General features: G+C 41.1%; 1 protein-coding gene across 2 annotated transcripts in view; it reads right to left on the bottom strand.

The window, feature by feature from the left end:
• arpc1b (actin related protein 2/3 complex, subunit 1B) overlaps positions 1 to 12,601 on the bottom strand; it is a 42,540-nt gene that overhangs the window by 18,873 nt on the left and 11,066 nt on the right. The window lies entirely within an intron of this gene.

Raw genomic sequence — 12,601 nt, 5'->3', positions numbered from 1 at the left:
TGTGTCTGGGCTGCCACCTCTGGCTGGAATATTGGAGGTTTCATCATGTGATCTCCCACCTCCAACTGCTCCATCCCATCAAAAACCCTTTTCCCTCCATTTGCAATATTATACAATTAGCGAATAAATGGTGTTTAAATGAAGATGAAAACCTAACAATTCCCCAATGGCTTCTCCCTGGTGTTACCTGCAGCAGTGCTGGGGGATTACTTTTTTTTATTCCAGAAAACTTTCCATGTCAATATTGGAGGGTCAGCAACTCTACACTGGTGCCGTTTAGAAAATTTCAACCAATTTGCTGGGTTTTTCTCAGTGCCCTTAATAAACTACACACGTGCAATGAAATACTATGTATTTCTTAGAAAATCCTGGCCATTAATATAGATATTCCAGAGCAGGAGCATGTGAGACTTGGGACTCAAAAGAGGATGGGAAAGGGTTACGGGTAAAATTCCCTTCGAATGACAAATGGCCTCTCAGTCATTAATGAAAGGCTAAACAAATCATACGTTTCAAAGATCTGTGTTTATTCAACATCATTAATGGACCATTAACTACTCAGGAAATCTTCCATTTTGGCTAAAAGAGGAATTCCCTGCCCTTAACTCTTAGCCAAGGGATGTGGGTTTTCTGTGCTGGACTTCCTGCTGTTCAGTCCCTTGTGCCTAGCACATATAGATAAGATTTCACACCCACAAAAGCTGTCACTTGATATTTTAATGCTGGAGCACACAATTTAGGGTTAACCTTTTCATTGGCAAGGCAGCGATTTCCAGAGCTTAAAGACACAAATGCGCGTTGCAGTCCATTTGCTACACTTGTAGAGTATGATTTTACATGAAAGATGGCCTAAATGTGGTTAGCATCCATTGCCAAGGATGCTAAAGGAGCAGGTGTTAAATAATGCAAACATGACCTTTTGGTCGATTGTGCGCGCGAAGCATTTTACATGCTTCATAAAATCATTCTCAAACTGCAAATAAAAGCAGTTGTTTTAAAGGGGTGTAGTCCCTATATTGAGGGATTAGGGTGCAGGTTCCCAAAATGTTCATCACCTTGGTTGTGACTGCGCATAAACAAATTTGTTATTAAACATCAAAGAATTCTGCTGGCAATGAAGTCACCGTTAGGCACCATACTATTTACAGACTTTGTGAAGTATCTTTTAAGGAACATCTATCCATGGATAGATTCAGAGTAAACGGCATTACCCAAAAAGATGTTTTGTTTATCATCTCCTCCCAAGTGGGACTCTGGATGTTTGAATATTCAAGGATCTTGCTAAAAAGTGAAGCCAGGTTATCGAAGTGGTTCATTTTGCACTCAGTCAGCCCCCTTTTCTTCTGTAGTATAAATCGTGATCGTTTGAAATTTGGCATTCTTGCATTTGTCCTGATGAGTGCAAGATGAAAAGCTTCAGCAACATGTCTCTCTTTTCAGCAGTATTCAAATTCTGTACTACCAAGAGGCCATTTAAGGACCTTCTAATTCATGCCTGGGATAGGATCAGAGGTGACCAACAGCCAAGTCGCAACATCCTCCATGTTTACCACCTAGGCAAGATGTGAGTTTGTTGATATATTTGATTGTAAACATCCCAATGCATATTTAAAAATTAGAGAAATTCATTTGGAATATTGGGGTTAAAAGTGCTGTGCTTCACTTTATTCTACAGATCATAAAAGGGACAGTTTAAAAAATATATAGTTTCCAGGATTTCCAACTATTTAAAGCAATAGCAAGCGAGAAAAGCCTGTGATTTCTGCAATGCTCGAGTGTTATATTTTTATATAAAATTTCCTGAAAATAAAACTGACCGAAGACAGGGCAGTGCTGGGGTGCAACACTGGCTTCAGTGCCCTTGGGTTAGGGAAAAAAAAAAAATCAGCCACAGCTTTCATATCCCATCACTGTCCAGTGACACGCGCTGGAAAGGAAGTGAAGCTGTGGCTGTTGGAGAGGAATTTTCCATGTATTTTTCCTTATTTGTTCTGGGGTTTTCTTGCTTTATCTGCCCCTCCCAGAGGTCACCTGTCTGCGGAAGTTGCGATTGGGGGTGGGGGAGAATGGGGAGGGGGCAGGTGGAGGTAGTGGGAGCGTATGGTCTAGGAGGTTTTCCCCTGTTGCCATTTCTGCTTGTTCAGATAACACCAGGTGAGGACAGTTGCTGGTCAACATCCATTGCCAAGGTTCACTTGAAGATTGGATATTTAGACTAGACACACAAGAGTTCCCATATGGCACCAGTCTCATACCATTGCAAAGAGTTAATGTTTATGGCAACAGAGGGAAGCTGGGAAATTGGCAAATTCCATAGCTGTGATTACACAGAAACAGAAGAAATCCACAAGAGTTATTCATGGATTCCTTATTTATTAAATCCCTTAATTATTAAGCAACACCAGTGTAAAACTGATATAAAAACTACCCCTCCCAACTCTTCTAGATTAAAATGCTGACAAAGTATTACAAATATGAGATGTATCAGATTGTTATGTTTTCAGACTGTCTCTTTAATTTTAGATAAAATGGAGGAATGAGGAGAGACATGTGACCTGCTCTGAATACTGCCTGACAACAAGCCTATATGGCTGCATTGTTAAATGTTAAAGCGGAAGAAGGTGCAAAATGTTCACACCTGCAGACAACAGTAAGAGCAGTTGTGCTGACTGATCCAGTTAGTCTTGAAGTCTCATAGGGAGTATTAGGAATGTCAGGTTTTATAAATGGTTATACATTGAACTGTCTCTAATTCCAAGATAGAAGGGAATTGGGGGTCTAGAGGATGGTTAAGCAGCATTTTAACTTGGATATATGGCCCATGTGATCACTTTGCTGTGGAGACAAGCTGTGGGAAGAGAAAAGTCCATAGAAAACCATTATAGTATCAGGTTACAGGTTTTCTAAAATATCCCTGAAAATCAGTCAGAAATCAGTTTGCAAGAATCTGAAAGAAAGAGAGAGAGAGAAACAGCTAATCTTGCACCTGAAGTAGATAAAATGCTGACTCTATTGTTCATCACACAGAGCTCACGCTCAGGTTGAAAAGACCAAGCTCGTGAGGACTTAAACAAGGCTGGAAGATTTGCCTAGCTTGGCCTAGAGGGATGGAATTTCCAGTGTAAAGTTCACAATGTAAGTCAGTTTTGGCATTTGAAGCTACCCAGCTGGGAAAGGAAGAAGGAAGCAAGTTCTTGGGGGCCTGAGAAACTTGGAACTGGTTTCTGGAGAATAAAATGTCAACTTAAGGGACAGCACAATGTATAACTGTGGTGGGAAGATTTTCGGCCATTTTAAAAGTTAAGTGAGGAAACTTTTCAGTAGTTTACAGTACAAGTGACTAAACACTATTTTGTAGGCAAATGTTGCTTTTAGGGTTTATTGCAGTAAAAGTCTTAAAACATGAAATCTTATTGTGTGATCCTTTCATTCAAGATTGCTGGAAATTCAAATATCTTTTAAAAATTATTAATCTCTGTGGGAACTGTGACAACTGTCCTACAAATTCATTGTGGCACAATGCAAATTGCATTTTATGCATTTATTACTGCTTGGGGTTAACACAGGGAGCTCAAAATTTAAATTTAAATGTATCCTTCAAATGCTCACAATATTTTTTTTCACAAATTTGTAATTTTGAACAAGAACAATTTGGACTGGTAGAAATCATAGCCTTTCCAATGACTGACTTGTGACAGCCACAAACATCAGGCGAATCCTAGCTTTTGACAAAGCGCCTAACCCAGAAATCTTAACCCAAATTTTCCCTTTTACAGTGTTGATACACTTGTGTGCCATCCACATATTTTGTTTTTAACCTGAATTTGTTCCCCTGTTTAACTGGTATGAAGCTGAGTGGCAATAATAACACTACACTGACAGCTGCCCTCCTTGAGTTTAAGGAGGGTTGCCACTCTTAACTGCCTGACCTGTGACCCCCATCACTTACTGTCAGGACTCTCATGTAGAACAGCCATTTAAGCCATTGGTACTGGAAGGCAGGAGAAGTCAAAGAATGTTACACTCTTTTTAGGAGAAAGGAGGCGAAAAAGTTGACTGGGAGATTTGTAAAACAGAATAGTGAAGTTTGTAAATGTAACAAAAAGGATTGTGATTGCATTAACCAGTGATAAGTATCAATACTGAGTTTTAATATACTAGTATCCTATTTAACACTGGATCTATACAAACAAAAGAGACATTCATGACCTAAAACACTATCTATGTCACATCCTCATTCATTCTTCACTCCTCTGACATTAACTCCACCTATTCCCTTTGCCACAATGTATTGATTTCAGAATTCTTGTCCTTGTTTTCCAATCTGAAGTTTTGCCTTATCTGACCTAAGTGATCAGCTCCCATGTCTCCACATGCACTCCCTGCTCCTCTTCTCCCCAGGTTTCTCTTCTTTTTCTGCCCCACCATCACTTGTTCAGCCATTGCACTCCCTCCCACTGGAGTTCTCTACCCAGGTCCTTCCATTGGCCCACCTTGCCCCACCTGTTACTTCTCTCGTTGCTTTTGAAAAATCCTCCTTTAATTCCTTTACCTCCTGCCCTTGCCTTTCAATTCTCTGTTCCTCTACCTCCTGCCCATGCCTGCTGTATTTCTTTCCTCATCTTCGCTCAAAGCTTCAAGTATGTTTTCTTCCAACTGAAAGGTGCCCAATGAATGCAAGCTGTTATTGCATGTCCGGTTTGAATCTGACCTGTACATTTAGTAGAATGCACAAGGTCAATCTTTGCAGCATTAAGAACACTGGACATTCTACAAACTTGCCAAGACAAGAACAGTTAGCATTTATAACAGGCGCCAACATTAGCCAAATCTAGGTCCTGTGAATGTTAACTTGGCAAAGGGCCATGGTGAAAGAATTTCAGTCCAAATACAGTAGTTATAAACCAAATCATGCCCTGAACTGACATTTCTATTCTATGAAATGACTGGAGTGTATTTCCACCTCAAATTCCGATTTCCAATTTACAAAGAAAACATTCAAGGCCTTGGAGGCAAACAGTGTGACTGAGCCCAAATTAGCGGACTGGGTTATGAAGAAAAGCATTGGCTCTCAACTTTGAAAGGAGGGGAATTAAATGGGATCTTACTGTGATAGGTACAACATCAAAATAGAAAGGGTCAACTAAGAAAATGGGATTGGTTTTAACTCTATTTGTCTAGCAGTAATTGGCTGGTGGCCAGTTAAAAAATGAGCCATTTACTCAACTGCCAAGAATCAGACCCTCTGCCCCATTTTCAATTTTAACCTGCAGAGGAATGTGGTGCCCATTTAAAACAGGTGGAAGCTTCAAAAATTGGTGCAAATATAACTCCAACTATATTTTAACTGGGTCCTGAGATAGGAAACCTCTACAGACAGAAAAGTCAATCTTCCGGGGCAAATGTAGAACTTTCCATTGTGTTGCCAGCAGGGATCCTCTGCTCCTGACAAGGAAAGTCCTTGGTCTCCTGTCTCTTCAGACCCTCCATAAGACCCCACCCCATCACTCAGCTGGAAGCTGGCCAAAGCCTGCCTGTTCTGCTCATCTCTGCCAGCCAGGAAATGGGCCAGTAGCTTTTAAATGGAGAGCTGGGAGTTATAACAACAGACCTGGGAGGTCAGTTAGTGAGGCCAGAGGTGCGCTGGCCCTTTGCCACCGGTAACCTGTTTGGGATTAAAATTGTGACCTCTTCCATTTTAAGTTAAACCACACCGCATGTGCATAGCTACAAACTGATAAAGGGAAATTCAGGACTAATTTCATGAAACACTTCATGTAGAGTGGCCTTCTGGGTTGGGTATTGGAGACAAAAACTCTGGAATAATTCTAGTGGGGATTAAATGGCGTGATGAGGGGACTATAGATCCCTATGGAAAAAAGAACTAGGTAAAATGAATGGCTTCCTCATTTGCACTTCTGATTCTGAGCATCATTGCCTTTATTTTTTGTCAATTTAATCTAGTAATGTGGATACTGAATTATATCAAATCGAAGCCTATTCTCCTTTTGTTAAAAAAAATCTGTTCTGGAGGTGAAAACATGACTAGTCTGACTGCCTGATTTCTGTTGTTGTCAAACAGCTTGGACTTTTGATCTGAATGCTTCTGGTTGTTTCTAGTTAATGGCCTGGATGTATTTTATTCCCCACAGGTCTTCAGTACAAGAAAGAGATACAGTTGCTGTGTTATTTACCTTCTAATATCCGTTTGGTGTGTCATACCAAGTCAGTCATTATAGAACAAAGACATGGCATACTGTAATTGCAAACAATGAGTTAGCTATAGGAAAGAGAACTGGAAGTCAATCTTATTTCCAAATAAGGGCAACTTGCTTCAGCACTGAAGCAGGAACTCGATCTTGACCAAAGATGAAAGCAATGAGTGAGGTTGTTGAGAGAAGTTTTAATCATAAAGAAACTGAAGGTCGGTGTGGCTGCCAGAATACAATTTGCTTGAGGTTATGGACCAGAACTTTCGCCAGGGCCCTGAAAATTTCAAACGCCATGTTGGCAGAAATCAACATTATTTTCAGGTCAAAAACAAAAACAGAATTACCTGGAAAAACTCAGCAGGTCTGGCAGCATCGGCAGAGAAGAAAAGAGTTGACGTTTCGAGTCCTCATGACCCTTCGACAGAACTTGAGTTCGAGTCCAAGAAAGAGTTGAAATATAACTCTTTCTTGGACTCGAACTCAAGTTCTGTCGAAGGGTCATGAGGACTCAAAACGTCAACTCTTTTCTTCTCCACCGATGCTGCCAGGCCTGCTGAGTTTTTCCAGGTAATTCTGTTTTTGTTTTTGTTTTGGATTTCCAGCATCCGCAGTTTTTTTTTTTTTGTTTTTATCTCATTATTTTCAGGTGACCTGCTATTTTGCTGGCAACTCAATTATGGATTAATTCATTTGAATAAACTACCATAGGGACTTTTTTGCCACTGTTAATGCAGAGAAAGCATTTTTTTAAAACTCAGAAACGTATTAAATCTTTGAAATAATCTGTTAGGCAGGACAGCAGAAGCTAGAATCATAGTGTCAGGAAAATTCCAGCCTCTCTCCTGCCAACACAAGATGGCTGCCAATACCCATCTTTACTGGCTGGATCTTACTCAGATTCTGCAGGAAATAAAAAAAAAATACAGTTTAACTTGGAAGGTGCATGCTGGCCTCTATTGCACAGTTTTGCAGTGCATAATTGTATAGTTTTAGCAAGAGTGCATTGTGACAGAGCGCCTTACCTTCACACTCTCATCTATATGTCAAACATCCCCACTTGCGAAATCTACGTGGAGCTGAACGCAGGGGATTTCAATCTTTAATGTGGTTCATAAAAACTGAGCTTCACCTGAATGTTTTGCTCCCCCTCCTCATCTTGTTTCTTATTAAAACCACCACATTCCTTTTGTCCAGTGATACCTTATTAAACTGTACTTTGTCTTTCCTTGTTCTGTCTTCATAATGTTATGGAAAGTGCGAGTTAAATTTTCACACAGCAATCATGTGCAAAGTTTGAAGGAACATTAATGCATAATCCATAGAGCAGCAATTAGTAAACAGAATTCAACTGTCTGAACGAAGAGGAAAGAATAACCACTGATTATTTATAACCGCCAAAACATCAGATTCTTTATTTTTTTTTCTGGATCCCCCACAGAGAGAATATTTGAAATATGCATAGCATTTGAATCATTACCAAACATTAGAAGACTACTCAGAAGTGTCAGTCTGAAGTTAAATAATCATGATAACACAAAGGCTGTTATGAAACTTTAGTTTGAGTGAATTTCCTGGCTGCTGCTTACTCCGTTGCTCGCAATGATGTCATGGGGTAAAACAGTATGACAAAGAATGCATGGCACTGGCAGCAAACGCAACCTTTTGGCAACATAGGGAGAGTCCTCTTGATGGGACTGTACATGGGTCCCTGAACCTGTTCTGGTGGTCAATGTCACGGCGGTGGTAATCTTCCTGCAGGAAGCCGATTACAAAGCTCTCGGCCCTCTGCCCAATTAACAATGGAGGGCTGGCAGTCCATGCTGCAGGCCCAGAGGGTTGGCAGCTTCAGAGCCTTAGCACCATCACTGATGGAGGTAGCCGCTACTCATGCTTCAACGAGACCAGAAGGGCATCTCCATTTTGAAGCATCCTTGGAAAAGAAAGTAAAAAAAAAATGCCCCTGTGCTGGGGCCAGGCAGGCCCCTGGTGAAACCTCTCCAGTGCCAGCGTCAGGGCTGTGAGTGCTGCCATTGTCACCGGGGCCTCCCTCCTCGGACAGTGGAGTCTCGGGATGCGAAAGCCCACCAGCAGGAGGAGAGCTATGCAGCTGGCAGCCTCCCCACACATCAGGGAGGGGCTGCTCTATTTGCCAGCAGCCTGGGAAAATGACTGTCAATTTACTCTTTAATTATCTAAATTGGCAGCTAGACGCCAGTTGGTGAGCAACCAAGCTGCTACTCCTGCCTCTCAGAAAATGGTCTTGCACAGGGACTGCATTGGAGAGCCCTTCTGACTCAGCCCCCTTCTTGCTTCCTAGCCCATGTGCGCTGCGCGTTTCCTATGTTACAGCAGTGACTACACTTCAAAAAAATACTTCATTTGGCTGTTAAGCCTTTTGAGACATTCTGAAGTCATGTAAGGCACCATACAGATACAAGTTCTTTTCATCTTAAATTAACTAACAAACTTTCACCACAGGCATTTACCAGGGGCTGCTAAAATCTGAGAGTCATTCAGCATAAAAGGAGGCCCTTCAGCCCATCATGACTATGCCAGCTCTTTGATAGTGTCAAATTTATCCCACTTCCTTGCTGTTTCCACATTTTAAAAAAAAATTCTGTACATTTTAATTTAGCCAATGTTGTGCAATTGGGTTTCATGATAGTATCATAGCCAACTGTTTCCTCATTGGTCTCAAGTGCAAGACATTTTTTTTTCCATTCGTTCATGGATGCTAGGCCAGCATTTATTCCCATTGCTAATTGCCCTTGTTCAGAGGGCATTTAAGGGTCAATCACATTGCTGTGGGTTTGGAGCCTCATGTAGGCCAGAGCAGGTAAGGACAACAGATTTCCTTCCCTAAAGGACATTAGCGAACCAGATGGGTTTTTAATGACAATTGGCAATGGTTTCATAGTCATCATCAGACTTTTAGTTCCAGATTTTTTTCTTATTGAATTCAAATTTCATCATCTGCTGTAGTGGGATTCAAGCCCTAGTCTCTGGAATACTAGTTCAGCAACAATACCTCTATGCTCCCCCCTGCCCCCGCCCCCGCCCCCAACCTAATGTTGTGTCCTATGGTTCAAATTGGAGGATCGAGGTAAAATATACAAGAGGCCTACAACATATGAAATGCCCAAAACATAGTTGGATGTTGGCTTAGAAAGAAAACTGTATTTATATAATGCCTTGCCAATGAAGCACTTTTAAAATGCAGTCACTGTTTTAATGTGGGAAACAAAAGAAGCTAATTTGTACACAGCAGGATCCTACGGACAACAAGTCTGTTTGACCTTTGCACAAAGGTTAAATGTTCGCCAGGGCGCTAGGAAGAACTCCTCAACTCTTTTTCAAAATAGTACCTTAGAAGAGCAGATAAGCTAAGCCAAGCCAAGAACTTTTTGCCCCCCATATTAATTTACAGGATGTGAACTTCACTGGCTGGGACAGCATTTATTGCCCAACCCTAATTACCCTTGAGAAGATGGTGGTGAGCTGCCTTCTTGAATCGCTGTAGTTCCTGTGGTGTAGGTACACCCACAGTGCTGGTAGAGAGGGAGATCCAGGATTTTGACACAGCATCTCACCTGTTAGAGAGGGAACCTCAACAGTACAGCAGTATTGCACTGGAGTGCCAGCTTAGATTATGTGCTCAAATCTCTCAAATGGGCTTAAACAGGTAAACTTTAGACTCAGAATTAAATCCACTACAAACAGAACTAAGCTTAACACCCAAGTGTACTGATGATAAAATGCAGTGATGGCTCTACCATTCTAAATCTCTAAAATGTCCTACATCATCTAAAGCAGAGAGAAAACCAACTACATTAGCACTAGAATAAAGTATGCTTTTTTAGAAAAACATTGAAATTCCCAAACAGGTCCCTTTGACTTAACACAGTTAATATTCCTCCTCCTACTGAAGTTTTGCAACTTCAAAACAAAGCCTTTCTTTGAACAGTATTCCCGGCTGCATGAATCACTGCAATGCCTTTTATTGCAAACACCTTTTGTGCCCTGTGCACCTAATTATTTATCTGTTTCAAGATATTAAAGAGTTTACTAAGGGGATTTTAAAGGAATATGAAATTATGGGTGTAGTTTCTGCCACTTAACCAGATTTTTGGATTCCTGGGGGAAAAAAATTAAAAATTAATGAAATAATTGACAAGTAACTAAAATATAGTAATCATATTAGTCCAGTATCTACACAAATATTCATGAGATTTTCCCACTGACTCAGTCAGAAAAGTAGTAAACTAAGGCTTCTTTAATGCTCAGCTGGCTAATACAATGAGTAGTTGAGCCTTATAGAGCAGGAAGGTGTGAGGTTCAGCTAACATCACTGAATAATCTGATCATGATCACATTCCTGTTTGTGGAAGCTTGCTGTTTGCCACGTTTCCTATGTTACAGCAGGGGCTACACTTAAAAGGTTTAACAGCTCAATGAAGTTTTTTTTGAGATATTCTAAATTAACGAAAGGCACTATACAAATGCAAGTTCTTTTCTTAAATTAACCAACATTTACCAGAGGCATCAGAGCCATTGCCTTTAGCCTGTTCTGGTTTTACCAAGGTCAGTCGGAGTTCCTGCCCCTGATTGCCCTCCCATTGACCCCAGCTAAAAGTGTGACTATGTGGACATTGGATGAAGATAGGAGTCAGCATCATCCTTATCAATCTTCTCCATCACCACACCCTCTACCTTCACTCACATTCAGCTGAGATACCAGAAAGTTCCTTCTGCTCATTGAGTTCCAGTCCTTTTGGTAGAGGATAACAACAGCGATTTGAATTTATATAGCACCTTTAACCTAGTAAAATATTCATATGTGCATTATCAAAGTCTGGTGTTGAGCCTTGAGAAGACATTAGGACAGCTGAACATTAGTTTGAACAAAAGGTAGCTTTTAAGGAGTGTCTTAAACGAATAGAGAGGCAGAGGGAAGGAATGGAGAGGAGGGAATTTCAGAGCTTAGGGCCTAGGTAGTTCAAGGCATGGCTGCCAATGGTGGAATGACCAAAAATCAGGGATGTGCAAGAAGTCAGAATTGGATGTGTGCTAAGATCTCAGTGGATTGCAGGGCTGGAAGAGGGCAAGGAATAATTTGAAAACAAGGATGAGAACTTTAAAATCAAGGACTAATAATAGGGCTTGTTGCTGTCTCACTGCCACACACTAAACCCTTTCCATTCTGTATGCAGCATTAACAAGAGTAAAAAGAATTCTGTCAGCTCAGCAAACAAAACTGTACATGAAGCTAGCAGGGAGCTGGTTATCATTTCCTCTACCCTGACCAGGCAGCCACAAGCTTTGGCCCCGGCTGCTGTATGTCATCATTCTGCAGTTTCTGCAGAAACTGAAGTTCCCCAACATCCTCTGAACGGCTGCAACCGTGCAGAGATAACGGCTTGCACTTTGCAGCTAATGAAGTATTTTTTACCCTTAGGCACAGTTGTAACATAGGAAACATGGCAGCCAAAATCAGGCACAGCAAGGGTCTCACAAACAATAATGCAACAACAACAATTTATGTTTGTACAGTGCCTTTAATGTAACGAAACGCTCCAAGGGGTTTCATGGAAGCGTTATAAAACAAAATGTGACACTGAGCCACATAACGAGATACTGTATTAGGTTGGACGGTGAAAAGCTTGGTTTTAAAGGCATACAGTAAGGTAGAGAGTCAGGAGGTCTAGAGAGTATTCTAGAGCTTTTGTGCAGGCAACTGAAGACACAGCCAATGATGGAGAAATTAAAATTGGGAATGCACAAGAGACCAGAATTAGACGAGAGCAGATACCTTGGATCAGATGAATGACTATAAGTTTAGTTTTGTTGGTTAAGGGATATAACTTCTGAAGGAGCACCATGGGGCTTTTGGCATCCAATTGAGAGAGCAGATGGGGCCTCACTTAACATCTCATTCAAAACTGAAACAATGCAGCTCCTTCTCACTATTGCATTGAGTTGTCAGAGTGGGAGTTGAACACATGGCCTTCTGACTCATGAGTCCAGAGTGGTACCAATTAGCTATGGTTGATATCCTCTGAAGGGAATCTTCTACATGTTTGGCCACGTTCATGTTCTAGTACAACTGCCCAGAGAAAAGAAAATAAGCAGGCATCATAGATTCCTCCATATCAGTTGCAGGTGGCCTTCTAGCAGTCAGACTGAGTTTATTTTCTGAGCACCACAGATTAAAATTGACCATGGCTTTCCATTGTTGCTAATTAATATCAGGTACTTGGAAGATGAGTACTCACCCCTCTGGCCAGAACCTAATAACACTATTTACATTTGTATCACACCTTTAATGTAGTAACACGTCCCAAGGTGCTTCACGGGAGCGATTATCAAACAAAATTTGGCACACATCCACA

Source organism: Carcharodon carcharias, chromosome 15 (assembly GCF_017639515.1).
Source record: "Carcharodon carcharias isolate sCarCar2 chromosome 15, sCarCar2.pri, whole genome shotgun sequence".
Lineage (NCBI taxonomy): Eukaryota > Metazoa > Chordata > Chondrichthyes > Lamniformes > Lamnidae > Carcharodon > Carcharodon carcharias.
The sequence above is the reverse complement of the archived record's forward strand: the minus strand, read 5'-3'. Positions and strand labels throughout refer to the sequence as shown.